The following is a 27,296-nucleotide window of genomic DNA, read 5'->3' as shown; positions in this document are numbered from 1 at the left end:
CGAGTAATGTTGCTCCAACGATCACTGCATTTTCGCCACTGCAAAATCCTAACACACTTTTAAAACAGCTTTGCACCGCTGTTGCTAGCGAACTGGGACCGGTTTCTAGGGAAGGTCTAACGATCATTCTCCCCCCCCCAGCCGATTCCGTTGATCGCTTGGCAGACGCTCCGCGCGGGAAGGCTCATTACTTTTCAATTAAGCCCTGTGTTGCAACGAGATTCCAATTTATAAATTCCATCCCTGTAGTGAGAATCGGGAAGGGCTGCAAAATACACTTCCACAGCTGTTATGACCTCATCATTTGATGGAAAACGCTTTTCACGCATGCGTTTGTTTCAGCTTGCCATCAATCGTCGCTGGTTTATCCATAAAACTTTTAGACTTAAAAGCCCAAAGGTGTGATATCACACGATCTTGATGGCTAATCCACTGGTCCGGGACGAGAGATAAAAAGCTCACCGAAACGACGACGCAGTAAATTCATTGTTTCACGGACTGTATGACAAGTACCGCCGTTCACCGTCTTTTTGGCACCAAATGTCACGGGCTTCAATTTCCCGCAAAAGAAACCCTATTGGTAAAACTACATCCAACCTGATTACCCTTTATATACATTTTTGTTTTTTTAATTTAGTAAGTAAACTTGATGTGGATGCTACTGATCATTGATCTGAAAATTTAGTTATGCATAAGTCTATTAGTGCCGGCTGCCGTAACTGATTTAGTTGGTGCGTGCCCACCATTTCGTCGAAATGCCCACCGTTTTCGAAACCCGCTGTGGGCATGAGGTTTTAAAATGATCGAAGAGGTATTTTTCTAATATCGGCGCTCCTTCTCCGAACCATGGCAGAAATACACTCGGCGGCTTGCCATTGCCTGTCGATGGGCGACCACTATTAGCAAAAACTTTTAGTAAAGGTCGCTTTGTCATAAAAAAAACAATTACACCTTCGACATGTGAGCATTATGATTTACTTTAAGATTCAATTTGATAGCAATACAAGTTAGAAGTGCCGTTGGTTATACGCTGGCTAAACAGTCTTTTTCCTGCTGTGCGGAAGCCTATCTCTCAGAATGTGACAATTTTACCTCCTCGCAAGACGATCCATTTAATATTTAACCGCAACCTAATATACAATATATATATAAAGTTTAAAGAAACAAATTTCGATTTTCCAAGTTTGCATCGCTGCTTTACGCGGGTCAAGTCTAACTGTCCAATTCAATAGGTATTTATTTGACAATTATTTGTTTTATTATTAATTAGATATGTAGGTACGTACCCGATATACTTATCATCTTTTTAGCGACACTTTAAGCATTTCCTTGCACCTTTTCAACTTTGTTCGCGCTCATTTTAAAACTTTTTTTACTATACATAACCACCAGCCCTAACCGCCAAGGGAGCATAACCAACAAAAAGTACGATTTTCTGATCGAAATCGATAACTACCATAGACACAAGCTGTACAAATTACCGTTACAAAGTTTTGGCGAAAGCGTTCATAAAAAAATATAAAAAAGGTCTACTAAAAAATTGGCATTTTGTCGCTTACGCCCTTTGGCAGTTAGGGCTTGATATGCATCTGCATGTTAATTTACATTTCTACACTTGTCGCCAATGATTTACAAACTAATATAAAAAATAAAATTCAAACACTCATAAATGACAAAGTAAACCGCAACAGCGCCACAAGCGATTCCATGTAATTAGCAGTATCATAGCTGCGAAACGGAAACAGTCACAAAAGCAAACCACAATTGAGTTGGATAAGGAACAGGAGCCGAAGTCGAAGGCGCTGCGAGTATACGAGTATAGGTTGAAGTTGAATCGACAATGGAAGACGCGTAAGTAAAAATACAACCCTTTACAGCTTCTTTAAAAAATGACTAATAGCGCGCACGATATCACTAATATTTCCCTTTTACGGCGACGTTGAACTGTGGGTCAGAATACTCGAGTGAGTGGCAATATCAGAAAATTTTGTAACTTATTTAGGCAGAAAATGCCCAACATCAACTATATAAGTCATATATATTTTTATGCACAAAATTATGAAGTTTTATTAGTGTTATTAATTAATTTTCTTTAAGGAATACTTTAAGTAAAAGTTTTAGTTCCACTTTTAACACTTGAGAACATTTTTTGTAAATGTGTTTGTTTCGTGTCAGGGAAAGTGGCGGAATCGGGGAGCTCACAAAGTTTCTAAGGGTACAACTAAGTGGTGAATTTTTTAAGCATAACTTCTCGGGATAAGGGCAGCTTGCAGGATAATCAGAAATCATCCACAATAACTATCGGAAGTATGGATATGGGAATAAGTTTCCGTCCTTTCTAGACCAATTTTACGAATTATTTAAACAATTAAATAATATATGATATTACATGAAGTATGTGCCATTAGAAGCTACAACTTTACTCCATCTTTCAGACAGCATACGGATTCCTCTGACGAAAAATTCGAGTTCTTTTGATTCGATCCATTCATTGAGCCAGTTTGCGATGCTCTCGTAAGAAGTGCTGACTGCGATGGTGCAATGTCTGGGGAATACCGCGGGTGGGGCAAGATTTCCCAATTTAGTTCCTCTAAATATTTCTGGACCGATTTAGCAACGTGTGGCCTGGCGTTCCCACAAATTCAATTTTTCATGTCTACCGTCTCATTCCGGCTGCTTTCCTTTCAATTATTTGCAGTCGGTAACGATCCCCAGTGATGGTTTCAGATGGGTTAAAGAGTTCATAACAGATAATCCTTCCAGGTACACAACACAACCTTTGAAACATGAATATTTTTTTTTCGCTGTCGATGGACGTGGTTCACCTGGCAGACTCGAACATTTTCGACACCTAAAGTTATCATAAAAGGTATATTCAGTTATCATAAAGGTATATATATTTCAAATAGTCAAGCAGCCATCTTAGCTATCACCAAGTCACTAATAATCAACTTAAAAATTATCAGACAATGCAGAGAAGAATTAAATGCCTTAGCACGTATGACAGACATCACCTCACCTGGGTATCTGGCCATAGGAATATAGAAGGAAATGAGAAAGCTGATAAACTGGCAAGACAGGGTGTTTCCTCTATAATATCTGAAGTGGGCTACTCCTGAAGGGTCTACAGAAGGGAGATTTTCTTGCTATTCCAGAAGCAGTCTGTGGACAAATGGATTAATAGGGATACCTGCAAAATAGCGAAGGAAACGTGACCAGATTACTGTTAAGAAAGCCTGTTAAGAACAGACATTTTCAGAATTACTTGAACAATAACCGGCCATTGGCCTTTGGGAGACCATGCCAGGAAGATGGGGTGGCCATACAACGATAGATGTAAAAGCTGCAATCAAGATGATTCTAGGCAGGCAGTCAAGACAAGGTGTTCTACGACATAGAATGCTGGGGGAATTCTTAATGAAAAACGTGGTAGAAATTGCAGGAAAGAAAATAGATGACATAGGCAGATTTATAGTCAAATCAAGATGGCTTGACTAAATAACCTTCTAATAGAGATGTACCAAAATGGCACCTTTTGTGCTAATTGAGTCTGGGATGTGTCACTCAGACAGCACTTCTACCAACCAACCAACAATTAGGTGGTGAGGTTCAACGCCTTTGAACAAAATTATTGAGAAATGGAGCGATCTGGAGGAAATGAAATGAAAAACCAAAGCGGAAAAGCTGGAATGAATTTAAGCAGAGGATGCTTGAAAAATATTCTTTTGAAAATTATTACTCAAGATGTTATCTTCAAGTATCCTTTTTCTTTAATTATTTCACAAAATGGTTTCTTATTGAAACTAAAAGTTTTTTTATTTTTTTAACATTTAATAAATAAGATCTGGTTTTCCCTCACGCATGACTAACTTTGAATACATTTTTGCACTAAGTTCCCCTATCAAATGAGTTAAGCTTCATGCAAAATTTTTCGTAGAAGTAGCACAAAATTAATCACCATTTCGGAAGATTTTTAATTTTTGCTGAGTGTCTACGGTTGGTTTGTGGAGTACCTTAATCGGTTTAATTTGCAGAACACCCCGTTCTGACCATGCTGCAATAACGCGACTGGGAGTGCGGAACACGTATTCTTCTACTGTGATGGTTTCAGGGAGGAGCACCTAACGCTTGAAACACTTCTGCGTTGGCAGCAGTACCCGAAAAATCGAATCACCTAGATAATCGCATCAAATACTTGCTGGAATGTAGCAAACATTTTTTGCAACAACGATAGTGCTATATATTCAACGCACAGAGTGGCAACGCAACGTGCAGCGAAGAAATCAACAGCAGCTTTCGACTGAAGCCGGACTGCTTACGACAGTCACAACTGACGACAAATCACAAACATGTCGGTATTACTTACAACATTTTTTCCGATATTCCATTTTTTGCAGATCTAGTATAACCGCCATACGCCCATGTGAGAGCAACCAGGACTTAAGTACCTGTTGCGTCAATAGACATATCATGTTAATGCATTAACATTCTCTGGTAGCATAAAGGACAGAGCTTTCCTGTCGATGCTGTCAAAAGCTCTTTTGAAGCCTATAAAAAACATTCAATATCGAGTCCGCACACACTGAATTGTTGATCTATTGATTCTAAATCCTCATTGATATTCGCCTAGAATACTTTCTGGAAGCGAACTAATTTTTTCGACATGGAGAGAGATTCCCCGGTAGTTGCAGTCACGTTTACCTCATTTATTATGGACTGGGAATATTATGTTAGATTGGCAGTCCCAAGGTATCGTTTAATTTCACCAAATTTGCTTCACTAGTTTTGTTATTGTAGAATCAACAGTATAGTCGGACCCCCATATCTCAGCAGTTCAGTTGTAGTACCGTCTTCACTGCTCGCCTTTAAATTTTTTAGTTTTTTTTTTATCGTAGATTAACTTATTATTCATTTGGAGTCGCAATACCAAATTCTGTCGTGTAGTATGGCTCTGTTAAAGCATCGCCAGAATTTCCATGCGAGTTGGCATCATTATTAACCGACTTTTAGAAATACTCCTGCCACCTGTGGGCGATGGTTGCTGTTTCTAAGAGCTCAATACCATCCGTATCGAGACAAATATTCAATTTCGGTATGAAAGCGGACGTTTGTTCTTTGATATTTCGATACAACTTTTTTAGCATCAATGGCTGATGAGCCATATTCGATTTCTTTGATCTGATCTTTCAGTGGCTTCCCCTTTTTCTGTTGCAAGTTCCTATTAATTCACTGCTTTTCTTGGTCTTCTCAGACATTGCCTATTACACTTTGTTTTTAATATTTCACTTAGTCTGCTCTGTCTGATCTCTTATAGTGCGGTAACGTCTATTACATACTTATTAAGTTCGTCCGTAATTTCTCGCAGTTTTTCACTCTGAAACATAGTTCTTACATTCCTTGTACCAATTTAGATCTCATTAGTCTTAGCAATTATCGCCGAAGTTCGTTTGCGTTCTGTATTCGAGGCTTTCCTAAAGGTTTTGAGGCAAACTGAAGTTCGATTGCGATGGAGTTGTCAGCCTCAAACACAGGTGTAGGGTGGCTGAAGATGAAGAGAACTGCTACCCGGTGATGAGAAAATACCTATCCTAGGCTTCATAAGAGTATTTATATGGTTACATGATAAAGAAGTACTGAGATTCCCGTGTCACACAGTGGTACCACAACGAACCCACATGGTCTAAGTGAGTTGGCTACTCTCAAGTCGACTGCCGCCCTAACCAAACCTCGATTTTAATATAAATATTATTTTAGTATTTGCCTCAAAATATTTTGATCGAGATTATAATTTTAGTCAGTAAGAACTTTTGCAGTTTATTGATTTCTCCAATAGAACAAACAAACAAACACGAAAAAATTTGATTTTAATTGATTTTGTGACTCAGTTGGTCAGAAATGAACTGTGAAAAATCTCTTCTAAATGGTAGCCGTTACGTCAGATACGAGTACACTCTTGTTAATCGTAGGAGAAGTGAGATGGTCCCGGGGTTTGTTGTATAGACTTTAGTTTTGAGGTACCCCCTGAGAAAAAGTCCTTAGGGGAAAGACCAAGCGACCTGGCAGGGCAGGATATGTCACTGAAACGGCTTATCAGTTTGTTAGCGAAGAAACCAAGCCATAGTCTCTCTGGCCGTGTGCGGCGTGACGCCTTCTTGCTCAAACCATGTGTGTGTACTGGTGGACGGATGTGCTCTCCACCCTCTTGAGTGTGGAAACGTAAACATCGAATATTGCAAAATATACGACGTTCAGTTGCACCCGAATCATTGGCCTTGAAAAAGCTTGCGATTGTGAACGCACATTGTGTACCTGACCACCGGGACTTCGGGCAACACACTGATACAAAATTTTGTGTATTTCAAGCTAAAACAACTCCAAAGAAATCGATTTCCACAGCGTTGAGGAAAAGTTTTTGTATTCTTCGAGACTCTTCATATTCTGGCTGAATATTTAGCACTGCCTATCACAGAATAGAAATGGTTTGAAAAGCTAAATCTGGTAGTTTGATATTTTAGAAACGATGCCTTTTTTATTTTTCTTCCTTCTTGCATTAAGATACATCTTTTAAGAAAGAAGTGAACTTAGCAACATTTCATTCTAAGCTGACGATTTGTGCATTTGTTCATATATTTTCACATTTGGTTTTGCCTTTGCTGTTGAACGAAGAAATTTATATATGTATATACGTACATACAAGCACACACACACACATTTTAATAAGTGCACCCGGTGTATATACGCACCGACACACATGGTTAGAAGAATTCCAATACACACAGAAAAGTATAAAAACCGTTTTGTTAGTAGACACTTTTGTTGCAATATCCACATCTCATCGACTTTAGCTGGAACAGTGTCTTTTTCCAAGGATTACAGAGTTTTGCCGCTAACTTGAGTCTTCTGGCCCACAGTGCGTTGGCGTCTAGGACGTAATTAATGATGGCAGAGAAAAGTTATGAAATCACTTTTTAACTTTGACTTGTTACCTTTTCACTTTGGCAGTTTTTTCTTGTGCTTGTCGCAAACACTCAACTTTTATACTCTTTTGTAATTTATTTCATTGCATGCAACGGGATTCCGTTAAAAGGTGGCATTAAACGTGGTACTCGCACTGACTTCCTGCACAATGGCAGTTTTCATGAAGCGGTCGGTCCAGGTAAGTTAATTGAACAACTCTTTCATATACACACACACATACATGCTTATGTAAGTTAACGCAACAACTTACAAAATTTCAACAAAGTTGACACTTAACAATGGTCAACTACCCTGCACGCGCATCAGCATAACCGCTGACGCTTCAACCCAGTTGCGTAAGCAACGATCAGCAAATTACCAATCAATACGGGTCAACAACAGTCAGCATATTGTACGAGTCAACAACAGTCAGCACATTGATGACCACTATAGGTGTAATGTAGAAGTAAGAAATATAATGTAATTAATCTTAAGTTTGATTCACTTTAATAAAGTCAAAAGCGGACACAAGTCCGCTAGCTTTTTTAAAAAACTAAAATAAATCTATGATTTATTAACTGGCGCCCGAGCAGGGACCAGTAGTGTCAAAAGGATCAGTCGGTAAACGTCCCAGTAAAAATTGCATAAGTCGGCCTAAAGTAGCCCGCCGCAATCGGTAAAAAAAACGAGTGTGAAAATAATAAAAAAAAATATTTTCTCCGCATAAGTCGGCCTAAAGCAGCCCGCCGCAGATAATCACCCGTAACCGCAGGACAACCGACCGAGGACAACTTCCAAATCGCGTAACTCGGACTACAAGGATAGCCTGCAGCGAAAAAAAGGAGGAGACATCTACTGGTCCAACCAACAAAAAAATCCACGGGAAACGAGGCACCTGAGTAGAGCAGCAAAAGGGGAGTGGAAGCAAACACTAGCCGCCCGAGGTTCCAGAAAGGATGATATTCCTACTAATAACGTAAGACACACTAAAATTTTTTTTTATTAAAATTTCATTAGAAATATATTAAAATTAGAATTAATTTTACATACTAAGAAGTGAAAGTGATCAACAAAAAAAAAAAAAAAAAAAAAATTTCAATAACTAAAACTAAATTTACATACAGAAGTGAAAAAAAAATATATCAGGAAAACTGAAACTTTATGTAATTGATTAAAATAAAATTATTTAAAATTTGAAGAAAAAAAGAGATTAGATTAGAAAATCTGTAAAACATTTTAGACAAATTTAAGGAAATTTCTACAATTGCAAAGAATTTTTTACAATTTAAGAAAAAGTAATATCTAAATTAGAAAAAAATATGACCAACCCCGAAAACCTAATTAGACCCCCTGTCCTAAACGCCCCCAACCCACCAACAGTAGCGAACCAGAGGTCTATGGACCAATATGTGACACAACTAGTTGACAGACTGTTTAGCGAACGAATAGACGGACGGAATACGTTTGAAGAAGACGAACTTATTAGCGGAAATAATAATTTAGGAGAATTAGACAAAATTCCCGACATAGTACGATGTCTACGGGAATTCACAGGAAATCCAGCAGACTATGGTTCCTGGAAGAAGAGCGTAGAACGTATACTAAACCTATACGAATCGATACGCGGCTCAGCAAAGTATTATGGCATTTTAAGTGTCATAAGAAATAAAATAATAGGACATGCAGACATAGTGTTAGAATCATACAACACACCTTTAAACTGGACGGCAATTTCTCGTTGTTTAAATACCCATTATGGAGACAAACGCGACTTACGAACACTAGAGTATCAAATGACATCTCTCACCCAAGGCCACCTTAGTATACAAGACTTCTACCAAAAAGTATACTCTAATTTTTCACTTATATTAAACAAAATTTCTTGCCTCGAAGCAGGAAGAGAATCGCGTAATCTACTGATATCTACTTATCGAGATAAAGCTCTCGATACTTTTATAAGAGGTTTGAATGGAGATTTACCTAGGCTTCTTGCAATGCGAGAACCTCAAGATCTTCCAGAAGCACTTCAACTCTGTATAAAACTGGAAAATCAAAATTTTAGATCAGGTTTTGTTCATAACAACTTCAACCCAAGGAAAAATAACATAGGGCAAACAGCACCTCCTATTCCACCACGACGATTTAACCAACAACCAAATCGCCAACCATTTTATCCCCAACTTACTAACTGGGCACAACCAGCCCACAGAAATTATACAGAATATCCTATCTATAGAGCACCCTTGCCACCAAAACATTTTCAGCAATATCCAAATAACCAACCACGTTTTCAAAGATTTAATGAGCATAATCAATCAGCACCTCCTCGACCGTTTGGTACAAAACCACTTCCAAAACCACAACCAATGGAAGTTGACCAGAGTATGCAGACTCGTCACATAAATTACATGAATCGACCAGCCCAACTTCAACAGTTTCAAGGAAAAAGGCCAGCACCTCATCCAAATGCAGACAAAAGGCAGCGAAACTTCAATATCGAGATAAAGGAATATGAAGACATGATGGAAGCAGCAGTTAACCCAGAATTCGATCAACCACTTTCAGAATATACAGGCCCCTATCAAACGGAATACTACGAAGGAAATCAAAACCAGAATACCCACATCGATACCGCGGAAGAATTTGATTTCACAGACGTTCATTTTTTAGAATGAGCGGCTCTTCATTACCGTATATTGAAAGCATATTAAGTAATGGAGAGATTATCAAAATATTGATAGACACCGGTTCTAACAAAAATTACGTACAACCACACCTTGCGAAAAAAGTAATAGAAAATAAAAATCCATTTTATGCATTTTCCGTTGGAGGAAACATAAAAATAACCCACCATACATTTGCAAACCTTTTTGGAGTGAAAGACACCCCTATAAAATTCTTTATCTTGCCCACACTAAAATCTTTTCACGCAATAATTGGCAATGACTCTCTAAAACAGTTAGATGCCGTAATACACACAAAAGGCAATTTCATGTTAGTAAAAAACAGTATAAAAATAAAATTAAAACAACAATATTCACAGGACGTAAATCTCATAAATATCAGATCAGACCATATGACTCACTCTCAAAAAGAAATTATCCGAAAGTTAGCAGTTGGCTACCAAACACTTTTTAGTGAACCAAACGAGAAACTACCATTCACCACAACAGTAAAAGGCGAAATCCGCACCACAACAAATAGCCCCGTTTACACCAGATGTTACCCATACCCAATGTGCCTTAAGGACCAAGTAGGAAAACAAATAGAAGAATACCTACGAGATGGTATTATCCGACCATCGAGATCTCCATACAACTCACCCGTATGGGTTGTTCCCAAAAAAATGGACGCATCGGGAGAAAAAAAATATCGTATGGTAATTGACTATAGGAAATTAAACCTAGTCACAATACCTGACAGGTACCCAATACCAGAAATAAACGAGGTACTTTCCCAACTTGGCAAAAATAAATTCTTTTCCGTATTAGATTTGAAAAGTGGTTTCCACCAGATCCCTTTAAAAGAAACGGATATTGAAAAGACAGCATTTTCAGTGAACAACGGAAAATACGAGTTCACACGGCTTCCCTTCGGACTTAAGAATGCTCCTTCTATCTTTCAAAGGACGCTTGACGACATTCTAAGAGACCACATAGGGAAAAGATGTTATGTCTATATAGACGACATCATTATATTCAGTAAAGATGAGGAAACTCATCTTAACGACATAAAATTAGTTTTCGACACGTTAGACAGAGCCAATTTGAAAATACAATTGGACAAGTGCGAATTTCTAAAATCAGAAGTCGAATTTTTAGGCTTCATAATATCTGGGAATGGTATAAAAACCAATCCAAAAAAGGTGGAAGCAATAATAAATTTCCCAGTTCCTCAAACCCTAAAAGATCTTCGTTCCTTTTTAGGACTATCAGGGTATTACCGTCGTTTTATAAAGGACTACGCCAATTTAGCGAAACCTTTAACACTCCTTCTAAGAGGGGAAGAAGGACGAGTTTCCAAAAACCATTCAAAAAAAGTTTCCATCACTTTAAACCCAAAAGCAATGGAGGCATTTGAAAAACTCAAATTATCCCTCACTGCAAAAGATGTGATGCTCAACTACCTCGACTATACCAAGGAATTCCAATTAACTACAGACGCATCCAATCACGCCATTGGAGCAGTTCTGGCACAAAATGACAGACCAATAATGTTTATATCACGGACTTTGACAAAAACTGAAGAACATTACGCCACCAATGAAAAGGAGATGCTTGCGATCATATGGGCTCTAAATAATTTACGAAATTACCTCTACGGGTCAAGTAAAGTAAAAATATATACAGATCACCAACCACTTACTTACGCCCTCAGCAACAAAAATAATAACACCAAAATGAAAAGATGGAAAGCAATCCTTGAAGAGTACAATTACGAACTGTTGTACAAACCAGGAAAATCGAACGTCGTTGCCGATGCCCTATCTAGACCACCTCAAATTAATATCCTACCTACTTCTAATAATGATGACAACAATTCGCTGTACATTCCGACGAAAGTTCCTCCCATCAATTAATTCCAGCAGTGGAAGCACCAATAAATGTATTCAAAAACCAACTATGGCTCCTAACAGGAGAAGAACCCAGTTACCAGTTTAAAATTCCTTTCCCCACCTTCCATAGACACATTATTATACAACGTGAGTACACACGTGATAACATCATTTCAATTTTCAAGAGATATCTAAATCCTACAGTAATTAATGGACTTTTCACATCCGAAGCCATAATGGCGAAAGTTCAAGAAATATACCCCCTTTATTTCAGTAACAGTAAAATTCGATTTACACAGACCAAAGTTAAAGACTTAACAGACGAAACTGAACAAGAAAACGAAATACTAAAGGAACATAAGCGAGCACACCGAAACCCTCAAGAAAACAAACTTCAACTAATACAAAAATTTTATTTTCCTAACATGAAAGCGAAGATAACAACCATAACCAAACAATGTAAGATTTGCAAGGAACACAAATACGACCGTCACCCAAACAAACCCCAATTAGCTGAAACACCTATCCCACAATACCCAGGTGAAATAATCCACATAGACATATACAGAACCGAAAAAAATCTAGTTCTCACAGCAGTAGATAAATTTTCTAAATACGCGCAAACGAGGATCATACAATCCAAAGCAATAGAAGACATCAGAGAGCCGTTGAGACAAATCATTTTCGCCTTCGGCGTACCCAAACACATAATAGTAGACAATGAGAAATCTCTTAACTCTGCATCAATCTATTTCATGCTTGAAGACCAATTGGGCATTCAAGTGTATAAAACCCCACCATATGCCAGTACAGTAAACGGACAAGTAGAACGTTTTCATTCTACTCTTTCTGAAATAATGAGATGTCTGAAAACAGACCGAATTCACAGATCCTTCATAGAACTTCTTGACAGATCATTATATGAATACAACTACTCCATCCACTCAACAACAGGGAAAAGACCGATTGAAGTATTCTTTGGAAGAAGAGTTTCAACAACCCCAGAACAATATGAAATTGCTAGACAGGAAAACATAGAAGCACTCAGACAGAAACAAACAAAAGATTTGGAATCACATAATAAAAAAAGGAACCCACAAAAAACTTATTCTCCAGGTGATGCAATATATGTAAAAATCAATAAACGCTTAGGATCGAAACTAACTGCTAGATATAGAAAAGAAATTGTTAAGGAAGACAAAGGAAGTGTAGTCATAACAGAAACAGGACGGACAGTATACAAAGCCAATATAAGGACCTAAAACAAATTTTTTTTCCCCCTTTTCTATATTCCCAATTTAGATTATATTTTCAAATGACAAACGCAGGATTTCGAATAATTGACTATACGAACGCACAATTAGTTACATTTAATACAGGATGGACAAGACTACAAACTGGAACATATAGGATCGTACACGTTATTAACTTAGACGAATACCAAGAGACCGTAGACTACCTTAACACTACCATACAGCAAAAAATAATTAACACTAACCCACTCCTTCCTTTCCTAAAACACGAAGTTGAAAACATCCAGAACAATTTGGATAAATTGAAAACACAACCAAAACATAATAAAAATAAACGCTCAATTAAAATATTAGGCACTGCTTGGAAATGGCTTGCAGGAAGCCCAGATTATGACGACTTTAGAATCTTAAGTGAAAAAATTAATAATGCATTGGAAAACAGTAATGATCAAATAATTATAAATAGAGTACTAAGTGAAAGAATAAAAAACATTACAGAACAATCTAATAAAATACTAAGTGCATTAAAAAATAATGAAAACATACAGCATAATGTAGCTGTTAATATTAAGTATAAGCTAGATATAATAAAGGAAGATATTGCTAACATAAATTACGCCATTCATTGGGCAAAAACAGGCACAGTAAATTCTTACATTTTTTCAAATAATGAAATAAATTTAATGAAAAGCATTCATGAAAATCAAAATAACCCCTTTAAAAATATAGACGAAGCCTTAGAATTTTCTAACGTTAATGTAGCTTCAAATAACTCAGTAATATTATATGTAGTAAATATTCCCTTAACCAATAAAAATACATGCGAATCATTACTAATAAAACCAATAAAAAAGGGAAACAAAATAAATAAAATACAATTCGAAAAAATTTTAATATGTGAAAATAAAATATTTGGAAAAAGAAATGAGTGCGAAAAGCATAACACATTAGAAATATGTAATGATAAGGACATTATTGACATAAGCAACTCCTCGTGCATACCAAACCTACTCAACAGTCATCCAGCTAACTGTACAACAATCAACAACCAACACGTATCCGCAATAGAAGCGATTTTACCAGGAATACTATTTTTAAACCAATATGAAGGGTCAGTCACATTGGACAATGAAGAAATGCGACTCAATGGATCATATGCGATCCAATTCCAAAATTCCACAGTTATCATCGACAACCAGCAATACATTTTCAACGGAATATCAGCAAACAACCCACTTCCTGCTATTCTCCAGCCCAGCAATACAATAAACCCAGAGGAAGAAATTCTAAGTCTTGAAATGATGAAGGAATTGCATTTAAAAAACCTTAAGCACATCGAAGAAGCAAAAAGAAGAACCTTAATATCAACAGTAACAAATTTTGGCGTATCCAGCCTATTACTGGTTCTAATAATAGGGCTAATGATGAAATTTAGACCAATAAAGGAAAATAAATTAATCGGAAAATACGTAAAACAAATACCATTGGAGAGAATGAAAACTACACAAGAAGAGGCTAACACACAGTCAACAGAATACGATGACCACACGAATAGTACAGCACCATATTTCAACTACAACACGTAACGCTCGAGGACGATCGCTTTTAAGAGGGGAAGAGTTAACGCAACAACTTACAAAATTTCAACAAAGTTGACACTTAACAATGGTCAACTACCCTGCACGCGCATCAGCATAACCGCTGACGCTTCAACCCAGTTGCGTAAGCAACGATCAGCAAATTACCAATCAATACGGGTCAACAACAGTCAGCACATTGATGACCACTATAGGTGTAATGTAGAAGTAAGAAATATAATGTAATTAATCTTAAGTTTGATTCACTTTAATAAAGTCAAAAGCGGACACAAGTCCGCTAGCTTTTTTAAAAAACTAAAATAAATCTATGATTTATTAACTTGTACATATAATATCATCAAATAAGTGTACGTAAATTAATTTATGTATTAGAATATTTGTTCTTGTGATATTCCTTGCACTTAGTATGGAAGGAAGTTTGCCTTTGAGTGCCTTTTACCTTTCGTTAAGTCTGGTTCGGAGTCGCATCTACTAGTATTAGACACCATTTTTGGGGAATGCTGCTCGAGTATAAGTTCTTTGCCGGGAGTATAAAGTGCTGAGAAGTTCAATTTATCAAGTGCCAAAATGGGGACACCATTCAAGTTTAATTACTTCGAAAAAGTAGGCTACGACTCAGACTGAAAATAAACTCAAGTCATTTTCAAATGTATCGGCGTCAGTATATGGCTATCTTCGTCATTGGTGGCTTCTTGAAACTGCAAACCGAGAATATATCAAATATAGGAAGATTGACAGCGCGGCTTGTCCCGTATTTATCGCTACAATAAGGTATCGATATATTTATAATTTTATTTATTTATTTTTATTTATTTTTATTTATTTATCGATATATTTATAATTTTTGCAAATGCCATCGTATGTCAATCATATTTGACATTTGCAGTATACATATAAAGACAGCTGCAGTATACAAACAGACAAGTAATAGAGCTCGTAAATGACGATTTCTGTCACTCAAAATTACATTTTTCCATTCAGTAAAAAAGTTAGTCAAAAACGATATTGGATGATTAATTTTGCTCCAGCTTATATGACCATATATCTGTTTTAAGTTGCAAATAAATTTTACACAAAACTGTGGCAAACTAAAGAGGATTTTATCGACAAATTTGATAATAAGGGAACAAAGAAAATGCATAGTTTTTGAAAAGAGTTTCTATGTTTTTTTTTTACGATAATGCAAGCTTGCGAAATTTTACTTTTGCCCCCTGTGTATAATTTTTATTTTAATTTCTATTTTGTATGTTATTTACTTTTAGATATCTAGGAATGTTAAATTATAATATTATACATCTTCGTTCTTTTTCCTTATCTTTTTTCTTTTTTTTATTTATTGATGATATGCCTATTTTAGAACCTTTAGCAATTTTCATAAGAAAACAAACTTTAATTAATTTATTTTCAAATTTTTATCAATTATCAATTTTTTATCAATATGATATTTCAAATTATATCAATATGAGAGCAAGCACTTTTATCAAGGGAATTCGAAGCTAACGCAAGTAATGAAGTAACACAAAGAAAAATTAAAAATGCCCCATTTTTTGCTTACATTTCAGGTGGAAATACTAATTTAAGTTATTTAATAAAAGTATAAACATTTATTTTAATTAGTTTATAAATAAAGTCACTACTCAATTAGAATTTTACTTTGTAGATAGGCTCCCAAGCATAAGTCTTGACCAAATTAATGAAATTTTAAATCAGTTAAGGTAATACATACGTCCAGCAGCGCCAAAAATGCGTTAAAGGAAAACTGTTATTATAGAAGGAATAACAATAAAATAAATATAAAAAAATGTTATACATTGTATATTAGTACTTAAACTCTATAAAAAAATTTATTTTAATTTTTCTTTATAAAAATTAGTACATAAAAAATCGCGTGACCCAAAGTACAATGAAAAAAAGTTGTTCCACGGTCTGCATCACTTCTCCTCGAATTGTTGATGGATCTGTAAAAAGTAAAAAAAATCTTATTAAGTAAAGTTGTAGTTGTAGACAGACTACTGTCGAGCCGGATTTTTGAAATTCAAAAAAAGTATGCGTTTTACATCATAAATGTCACACATTAATTATGTTTATATATTACATTTTTTTAATAAAAATATCAAAAATCCGCCTCGACAGGCTATAGAGAAAACACTTTCTAATATTAAAAAAAAACCACATCAAAAAATATTAAAAACTGTATGAGTTATTATGTGGACCGTGCCGGAAAGAGTAGTTTCGAGAAAAACGAGTTTAAACCTTCAAGTGCATTTCGCTCGTGCGCAGCAAACTCTCGTCAGGCAGTTGCATCTTCTACCATAAATTCGGATCTATGGGGAATTTTTACTACCGATTTCCACAGAAATACGGCTAAAATAATAAAGAATAAGAATCTGTAAAAATTGATTTTTTGAGAAATCTGGACGTGCGTAACCCCTTAAAAAAATTACTGGATCTTATCTTTGTAAGTGATAATATTAATTATTGCATATCATATGGCATTTCTCCAATATTCGATGCTGGTTTTCATCATGTTCCTTTAGATATTAAGCTAAATTTTTATGAGTTTTTACCTTTATCGTGTATTGATGAAACTGTTTCCGATTATGCATCCTGTGATTATGTCAACTTAAATAATTCGCTTTTACAATTTAAATGCGATGAATTATTATCTGACTTGAACATTCGCAGTTGCTTTTCTTATTTTAAATCAATAAGGCATGAATTTTGCATTAATAATACTCATTTAAAAAAGAAGCGCTGTTATAAGTCAGCTTGGCATAATACGCAAATTAAGAAATTTGAAAATCTTAAAGCAACTAGTGAGCAGTATTTTTTTGTAATATAAAACCACTTTCAAAAAAAAAAATTAAGTCCTTAGATAATCTACTTTTCAAAAATTATATGATTAGCATTGAGCGAAACATCAAAGCTAATCCAAAGTCGGTTTGGAATTTTGTCAAAGCTAGAAAATTGAGTTCGAGTATACGCGGATGTTGGATGATACATTTGACAAATACACTTGCCGAGGCAGCTATGTTAGTCGGTCTGTACGACCAATTCACTTAGGCCTTACCACTGTGCTGCACTGGAACCCTATTTATTTGTTTACGTCATGCGTCTTTTGTCTGAAAGACGCTGCAGTAGTCTGGTGGCCGAATGGATAGTTCCAGTTCTAATTCCTTCGCAAATACTCCATAGCCAACCTTATCGCCTAGCTTGGAACCATCTGTATAAAAATTGAATCCCCCCTTTTCCATGGCCTTTTTATCTGCAACTCCCTTCTTGACGGTATACTCGTCTTGAAGAGCCTGTCGAAGGTGAGTCTAGGAATAGAGTAGTGTAGCGCTGTTATAAGTCAGCTTGGAGAGTGCAAAATAGAAGCGTGCCCAAACCACCGGTCTTTCCATAGCGCCATACTCTGAGCGCCGAGGTGGCGGCCACGTGTCTCACTACCAAATTTAATGCAGGTAAATTGATTAGCTCTTCCTTCGCCTTTTTTGGGGTAGTTCTTAAAGCGCTAGAGAAGCATAAAGAAGCTTTTCTTTGGACCTTACTCATGATCTTAGCGTAACTCGTATTTTGAGCAGATGGTCACCATACAAGTATTCCATACTTTAAGATTGACCTAACTACAGAAGTATAGAATCAATGTGTAACACAAGGTGTTAGTCCCCATTTAATGCCGACCGCTTTTTTGCAAGTATATAATACAACCTTGGCCTTCCTTACACTTTCTTCAATATTAGGTTTCCATGTGAGTTTCCTGTCTCATATGAGTCCTAAGTACGTGACGTTCTCTTTTAAAGGAATCTCCACACCTTTAAAAATTAGCGGGGAGATTATAGGGAGTCAATGTTTCTTTGTAAAGAGAATTATTTCAGTTTTGTGGGGCTTATACAGAGTTCCCTGCTCTCAGTCCATCTTCCAAGTGTGGCCGTATGGCCGAAGCAGTTGACTGATTTGCAAACTTTTTTGTGCCAAATTCTGCCTTGGCTGATAAGACGCCCCCTAACCTTTATCCGAGATATCTTCATTTTAAAATGTTTGCAATTGGCCATCTTACCTGTGGACATTTTCAAGGGGACGCCTTCTCTCCAACCGTCGTCGCATACAGATGCTGACGGTCTTTCAGCTGTCTTGCTCAAGAATTGTCCAGCGTTGGTAATTACTATTGAAACTATTTTTAATAATCTTTATCTACGAATATTTTTTTAAACGAATGAAAATTTACAACCATCACACCTTGTTTTAAAGTGGGTGGATAAATGATGTTCGTAGTTATAGACCGATTTCTAAGCCCATTAAGCATCTCTAAACTGTTTGAATGCATTGTAAAGGACAACATTTATTTTGCGGTGAAGTCCTTAATTAACCCAAACCAACATAGTTTTGTATAGGGAGGTCTCATCCGAGGCTTTTTTACACTTTTCATTCGGGGCGATTTTTAAGTGGCGGGTCCCAAACCCAACGCACAACCAGCTATCCTGGAATGTTTCGCCTTCTCACGTTAGCTCACTCCCGAACGGATGTTCGGAAGCTACCCAGAGGATACGTGGGCTAATCCCGGCCGTTGTGAGCTGCTTGAACCATATGCAGAAGAATCGTCCTGGCCATTCCCAAGTGAATGGCAATCAGTAACTTTCCCCACTTGCGTGGACTTCTACAGATGCTAGAGATGCGATGCACGGGGCAAGGTAAGAAAACCATAGGACCTTGCGACGTCTACTACAGCTGCCATGTAAAGGAGCGCAAATTCGGTACTGTCGTTTACTCCGGTGGACGAGCGTCTCGCAACAATCCGCATCAAAGCCCGTTTTTTCAACATATCGCTAATTTGCGCCCACGCCCCGACGGAAGAGAAGGACGATGCGACCAAAGATTCCTTCTACGAGCGCTTGGAACGTTCCTATGAGCGCTGCCCCCGCCACGACATAAAAATCGTGCTTGGCGACTTCAACGCCAGGGTGGGCAAGGAGGGAATTTTTGGTCCCACAGTCGGAAAATTCAGCCTGCACAACGAAACATCCGGCAACGGACAGAGGCTGATCGACTTCGCCGGGGCCCGAAACATGGTAGTCTGTAGCACCAGATTCCAGCATAAGAAGATTCACCAAGCCACCTGGCTGTCTCCTGATCGAAAAACACGAAACCAGATCGATCATGTTGTGATAGATGGAAGACACGCTTCTAGTGTATTAGATGTACGTACGATCCGAGAACCCAACATCGACTCGGATCACTACCTTGTTGCAGCCAAACTGCGCACACGCCTCTGTGCAGCAAAAAACGTGCATCTACCTACACAAAGAATGTTCGACATCAAAAAGCTGCAATCACAACAAACAGCCAGAAGATTCGCCACTCGACTCTCACTCCTGCTCTCAGAGAGCACTGCCCAACAAACCGGCATGCATGAGCAATGGAGCAACATTTCTCGTTCTCTACGTACCGCCGCCGAAGAAGAAATAGGATTCCGGCGAGCCCGAAAAAACAATTGGTACGACGAGGAATGTCATGCTGCCGCAGAAAGAAAAGATGCCGCCTATAGAGCCACGCTGCGATCGGGCGCAACGCGAGCCATGTGGAATCGCTACAGAGAGCTGAAAAAGGAAAAGAGACGAATTATCCGAAAGAAAAAACGAGAGGCCGAAAAACGTGAGTGCGAAGAGCTTGAGATGCTGGCCAACAGGAACAACGCCCGAAAATTCTACTAGAAAGTTCGGCGGCTTAGAGAAGGTTTCAAGACCGGGGCGTTTTCCTGTAAGAACAAAGACGGCGAACTGGTGACTGACGTACAGAGCAAAATTAAATTATGGAGGGAACACTTCTCGAACCTATTAAACGGTGACAGCTGCGCATGTCACCGAGAAAGTGAAGACCCCGATACCCCAATCGTTGAGGACGGAATTGTCGTTCCGCTACCCGATCATGACGACGTGAGAATAGCGATAATGCGGCTAAAGAACAACAAAGCCGCGGGCGCCGACGGACTGCCGGCTGAGCTATTCAAACATGGCGGCGAGGAGCTGGTAAGGTGCATGCATCAGCTCCTATGCAGAATATGGTCGGATGAAAGCATGGCTGTAGATTGGAATTTAAGTGTGCTTTGCCCAATCCATATGAAGGGCGATCCTGCAATTTGTGCCAATTACCGCGGGATTAGTCTTCTAAATATCGCCTATAAGGTTCTAGCGAGCGTATTGTGTGAAAGGCTGAAGCCCACCGTCAACCAACTAATTGGACCTTATCAGTGTGGCCTTAGACCTTGAAAGTCTACCATCGACCAAATATTCACAATACGCCAAATCTTGGAAAAGACCCATGAAAGGAGAATCGACACACACCATCTTTTCGTCGACTTCAAAGCTGCATTCGACAGTACGGAAAGGAGTTACCTGTATGCCGCTATGTCTGAATTTGGTATCCCCGCAAAAATAATACGGCTATGTAAGATGACGTTGCTCAACACCAGCAGCGCCGTCAGAATTGGGAAGGACCTCTCCGAGCCGTTTGATACCAAACGAGGTTTCAGACAGGGTGACTCGCTGTCGTGTGACTTCTTTAACCTGATGTTGGAGAGCATCGTACGAGCCGCAGAACTTAATCGCTCAGGCACAATATTTTATAAGAGCGTACAATTGTTGGTGTATGCCGATGATATTGACATCATTGGCCTTAACAACCGCGCTGTTAGTTCTGCCTTCTCCAAACTGGATAAAGAGGCAAAGCGAATGGGTCTGGTGGTGAACGAGGACAAACCGAAGTACCTCCTGTCTTCAAACAAACAGTCGGCGCACTCGCGTATCGGAACCCACGTCACTGTAGACAGTTATAATTTCGAGGTTGTAAAAGACTTCGTTTATTTAGGAACCAGCATTAACACCGATAACAATGTCAGCCTTGAAATCCAACGTAGAATCTCTCTTGCCAACAAGTGCTACTTTGGACTAAGTAGGCAACTGAGCAGTATAGTCCTCTCTCGACGAACAAAACTAACACTCTACAAGACTCTCATCATGCCCGTCCTAATGTATGGCGCAGAAGCTTGGACGATGACAACATCCGATGAAGCGACGCTTGGAGTGTTCGAGAGAAAGATTCTGCGTAAGATTTTTGGACCTTTGCACGTTGGCAACGGCGAATATCGCAGACGATGGAACGATGAGCTGTATGAGCTTTACGACGACATAGACATAGCGCAGCGAATAAAGATCCAGCGGCTACGTTGGCTGGGTCATGTCGTCCGAATGGATACAAACGCTCCGGCTTTGAAAGTATTCGATGCGGTACCAGCTGGTGGTAGCAGAGGAAGAGGGCGGCCTCCTCTGCGTTGGAAAGATCAGGTGGAGAAGGACTTGGCTTCACTTGGTGTGTCCAACTGGCGCCGGTTAGCACGAGAAAGAAACGACTGGCGCGCTTTGTTAAACTCGGCCAAAATCGCGTAAGCGGCTATAGCGCCAATTAAGAAGAGAGAACATAGTTTTGTAATTGGTTGCGCTGCAGCTACTAATCTGGCTGTTTTTAGCGAATTCAGTCCATCGTTTTCTAAAGGCATAAAGTTGGCATAAAATTGTAGGCCCATACAATTGTGGAACAACTCCAAGATGCACGCTACAAATAGGAAGGGGAGATCGGCCAAACACCAAACCTACCGATCCATACGATAAAATTGGTAGTATAACCGCCTTATATAGCCATAAAGTATACTAGGGTTGAAGGCCTCATCCCCTTCCAAGCGCTTGCTTACAGGCGTAGGCGAAATAGCTCTCGGCTTTCCTTACCCGTCCATCAATGTTCAGTTTCCAGCTAAGTGTGGAGTTCAAAATTCCACCTAAGCATTTTGCGCTGGGTGTAATTGAGAGAGTTTGTCAATTAATAAGTGGTAGGGTAAGATTGGGTACCTTGTATCTAGTAGCAAAGAGCAACAGTTCTGTTTTATATGGGTTCAAGCATAAGCCACAGCCTGTAGCCAAAGAGTTGAGCTGACTTGGAGCCCTTTGAATGATCCCAATGATAGCCTTTCGCTTTAGCTTTTGACATTTGTAAAATTGTCGGCAGATTCGTCGTCTCAAGTTTTCGGAACCGGTATTAAGCTTACAAACCTCAAATAACCTTAAACATATTCCACACATAATTAAACCCTGTTGAAGAGACTATTATTGAAACAGATGTTTAACCACTTAAGTGCACATTTTTTTCTTTACAGTTCTCCCACAGTCATATAGTTCTAGTTTAGTTGGCATTTAATCAATAGATGTCAAGTTTCCAACGCGTCATATCAGCTTAAAATTGACATTGATGGGGGTACAATGCACACGTACTTAAAGAAAATCTTCACATTTCCAAAACACTTATGCCGTCTATTTTGCTGTTTGGGGAGAAATACATAAAAGCTTAATAGATGTGGTATATGCACTTATATACAAACATGCGAACATGTTTATATGTTAGGCACCTCCCGCTAAATAGTTATCTATGTGTACATGTACTTGAGCATACTTGTTCGATGTAGAAAAAAATCAAACTACTCAGCAAACAGGAACTGGTATTAAATGGACGCAGTCATACAAGTACGGGAGGGACTAGAATTGTACCAGTAGCAAAATCACCACTTCGAGGTATAAGCAAAACAAATATTCTCCTCCTACCAAAAATACGAATGTTTGAATGTTAGGGATGCACCAAATATGAATTGACCTGATATAAATATTGACGTACTCAATCATCTGTTTTCTTTTGTTCCTTGTGTACTAATTCATTAACTGGTAAGATGCCGATGGAGAGGCTGGTTAGGGTTAGGTTTTTGTGGCAGTCCGTTTAGAATAGCCAACCACTGTGCAATACGAGAACCTCAGTGTTTATTCATAATGAAACCATTTATACGCTCTTATGATGAGTAGGTAACCTAGAGTAGAGTCAAAAGGGTATTTTCCTAACAACCTTGCTCTACTCCTAGCTAGTGCTGGACAATTTCAGACGAGTACTCTACTCTTTCTTCCTCTTCCTCGCCTCTACAACTTCTGTAGTATTCATGAGGAAATACTTCTAGCCCAGAATAGTGCCTGCCTAACAGCCAATGACCGGTAACACAAGCAACGAGATGTTCCCTATTGAGAGGTAGAGCAATGCTCCTATCCTTTTCTTATCTATTTTCGGTCAAATTAGCCTGGCTATAACATAAGTGTTGTATTTTTTGCTCTCCATGACCTATTGGCCTCCTGGAGAATATTAGTTCTTAGCCATAATTTTCTTGTTTCCAGTATTGCCTATGTTTTCAAGCAGTGGAAGATTAGTGCCCTTGAACAAGCCAGCATCGGCCTTGGAATTTCCTTCAAAATGTCCCGAAACCCATGGAAGGCTGACCTTGAAAACAATGCTGCTTTATTTTCTAGCTTGGATCCATCCATGTAAAAGTTTCTTTCCAATCTTCCCCATGTAGTATAGTAGCGTGGCCGAGACGCCGGGTATTCCATAGCGCCATACTATTTAGTCTAAGCGCTAACGCAGCGACCACGTGCTCTCTTAACAAATTTAGAGCAGGCAAGCTGACTGCTTAGCGCCAAGAAGCATTAATTCGCATTTGATTCCGACCGTTTTTTGGCGAGGCTGAATAGTTCGTTTAATTGCATAGGCTGACATTCATTAAATATGTATGTATCAATTTTAAAGATTTAACGAAAAAAAAATTTAAAAATTTTTAAATATCAATTTCTTGCGTTGAAAAAATTTTCAGTACTGGACTAGATTGTTTTTATTTGTTTTTAATAAGTTCACTTACTGGTATGACTCTGATGCAATGTTGGTTTACTATTTCGTAAATTGACCTTTCCATGGGAGGTATAATAGGAACCACTTTAGCAGCAAATCAAAGTGATATGAAAGCAATTCAGAACTAGTAGGTTTGAGTGCAGGGTTGCGCTGTTGTTGTTCTGCCTAGACAACAAATTTTTCGCAGATTAATACTATACTTCAGCTATAGCTGCTTATGTTTGCGCGAGTAAAATTCCCAAGTGGTTTCCAACAACGGACTTCGAAAAAAGTAACTACCACGATTGCAAAAAATCAGGAGAATTGCATTTTCAAATTAATTTTCCCCAGCAAAATTGGAAAAGGCACTGCAGTGAAAAATGTGAGGATTTAAACTTTTTATTGGAAAACAATGTTCAAAATTTGTTTTAGTTCAAAAACTAATAACAAGTCAACTATTACTTCTTGCTCAGATGATGCAAGGAAAATGTGGAAGCGCGAGTGGTTTTTACAAAGGCAACAAGGAGGAGGTTAGCAGGAGTGTAACTACCAAAATACAGGGTGGGCCATATAGCGTTTGCTTTTTGAACCACCTATTTTTTTGAGAATGGTAACACAAATGACATGCCAAATGTGTTCATAATTTACTTAAAGGTTTGACATTTACGAAATGGGGCGCTATACGCTTGAACAAAATTGGGAAATATTGAAAGCCTATTTCCAAAGTGGTGAGTCTTCTTCTTCTTTTCTGATTTTCACATCGGTGGCTACGTCAATAAGCACATTTGTTGGATTTGGGGCTCAGAAAATCCACACGTTACTGTAGAGAAGCAAATGCATCCACAACGAGTCACTGTTTGGTGCGGTTTTTGGTCTGGCGGCATCATCGGCCCATTTTTTTCGAAAATGAGCGAGGAGAAGCGGTTACAGTAAAAGGCGAGCGTTACCGTGACATGCTCAACGAATGTTTCCAAAAATTGAAGAGGATGACTTGGACGACATTTGGTTTCAACAGGACGATGCAACTTGTCACACTGCCAAAGTTACACTCGAACTTTTGGCTACCGTTTTTGAAAACCGAATAATCAGCCGAAATTCCGATATCAATTGGCTGTCTCGGAGCTGTGATTTAAGCCTGTTGGACTATTTTTAGTGGAGAGTCGTTAAGGACAAATGCTATGCGAACCATCCAGAGACGATTGATGCTTCAAAACACGAAATCTAAGTTGCCATTCATGAAATTCGTGCCCAAACAATCGAAAATGTGCTTAAAAATTGGGTTGATCGAATGGCCTACTGTAAAGCCAGTCGTGGCAGTCACTTGAACGACATTATTTTTAATTCATAAATGAAAATGTTCAATCTTCAAAATAAAAAAAAAGAGTTTGAAAAAATATTGATTCGTTTGTTTTTTATAGCCGATTCAAAAAGCAAATTTTACATGGTTTTTATACTTAGTTTTTCTCTTATTACAGGACTAGTTAGCTACTTTACGTACTTTTTTACTACCTGTAGGCAAGAAGGGGAAAACATTTTTCCCTCTTTCTCCATCCTTTGTAAATACAGCCCAGCAGTCATTACTTACCTAACCTTCTATAATTGAATCATGTATGTCTACCTAGTCTTGCCATAAATTCTGTGAACATTTTTTCAATGCTTGCGGCGAGTACCAATTCCCAGTAAAAAGTGCCTTCATTTTTGCTTTTGTTCGTATGCTCAGTTTCGTGGCAAATTTCGCAGAAAATTTAATGAATGTATCGACCAGATCCAGCATTAACTACGGATGTTTGCGCGTGTTTTAGTTCAAAAACTACCACAGAACGTAAATTCATGAATTCACGTTCTCTGAAACTACTAACACCAGTCAACTATTATTTCTAGCTCGCATGATGCAAGGAAAATGTGGAAGCGCGAGTGGTTTTTACAAGGGCAACAAGGAGCTGAATGATCACATCATTTGAAGGCTTGTGTAAGGCAAATGGTGACCATTTCGAATGAAAATTTCAAATTTTTTTTTTAAATATTTACATGATTTAATAAAACTAAAAAATTAAAAAAAATATTATAATTTCATATATAACGGTGAGATAGTGAATCAGTGTAGATGCAATTAACTTGAGGTCCACACGACTGAAAATTCTGATTCAAAAGTTTTCGTAAAAAGTTTGCAATTTGATTCATTTGGCTTTTGTTGAAGAACGAACGATATTTTTATTGAAAACTAGTTAAAGTAAAATTAAAAAAAAAAAAACAATAAATGTTAAAATCTATAATCACACCGAGATCGGGGTTGTTTTTTCACTTCAGTGAAATTCCATTTCCACTAACTTCAATGTCATGTCAGCACCATTTTAAGTGGTACAACAAAAAAATATAGCCACCTAAAAGATTTTTCGCGTACTGTAAATACTTACATACTCAACATGCGTACATGCATACAAAGTAAAGGGTGGTTAAGTTTTAAGGGCCGGTGTTGATTTTAAATAAAATACAATTTTTTCCGAAATTATTGTCATTTCTCTTTATTATGATAATATTGGTATAGCTCAATTACGTATAGAATAAAATGTAGGCCAAGTGGCCGCCGCGGCCTCGGCGGCACACCTCCAAAGACTACCAAATGCAAATAGTTCCTTATCTAAAGGGTGGTTAAGTTTTAAAGGCCGGTGTTGATTTCGAATTAAATAAAATTTTTTAAGAAATCATTGCCATTTCTGCTTATTAGGATAATATTGGTATGGTTCAATTACGTGTGGAACAAATATCGGCCAAATGACCATCGTGGCCTCGGCGGCACCCCTCCATCCGATGGTCCGAATTTTCGATGACGCTGAGGCATAATTGAGGACCTATGCCGTTAATGTGCCGAATTATCTTATCCTTTAGCTCTTGAATTCTTACTACCTTATCGACGTACACCTTTTCTTTCAAATAACCCCAAAGAAAGAAGTCCAACGGTGTCAAGTCACATGATCTTGGCGACCAATTGACATCGCCACGACGTGAGATTATTCGGCCATCAAATTTTTCGCGCAAAAGAGCCATTGTTTCGTTAGCTGTGCGGTAAGTGGCACCGTCCTGTTGAAACCACTTATCGTCCACATCCACATCTTCCAATTCGGGCCATAAAAAGTTCGTTATCATCTCACGATAGCGAACATTATTTTGGAAAAAGTACGGCCCAATGAT

Source organism: Anastrepha obliqua, chromosome 3 (assembly GCF_027943255.1).
Source record: "Anastrepha obliqua isolate idAnaObli1 chromosome 3, idAnaObli1_1.0, whole genome shotgun sequence".
NCBI classification, from domain to species: Eukaryota; Metazoa; Arthropoda; class Insecta; order Diptera; family Tephritidae; genus Anastrepha; species Anastrepha obliqua.
The sequence above is the reverse complement of the archived record's forward strand: the minus strand, read 5'-3'. Positions refer to the sequence as shown.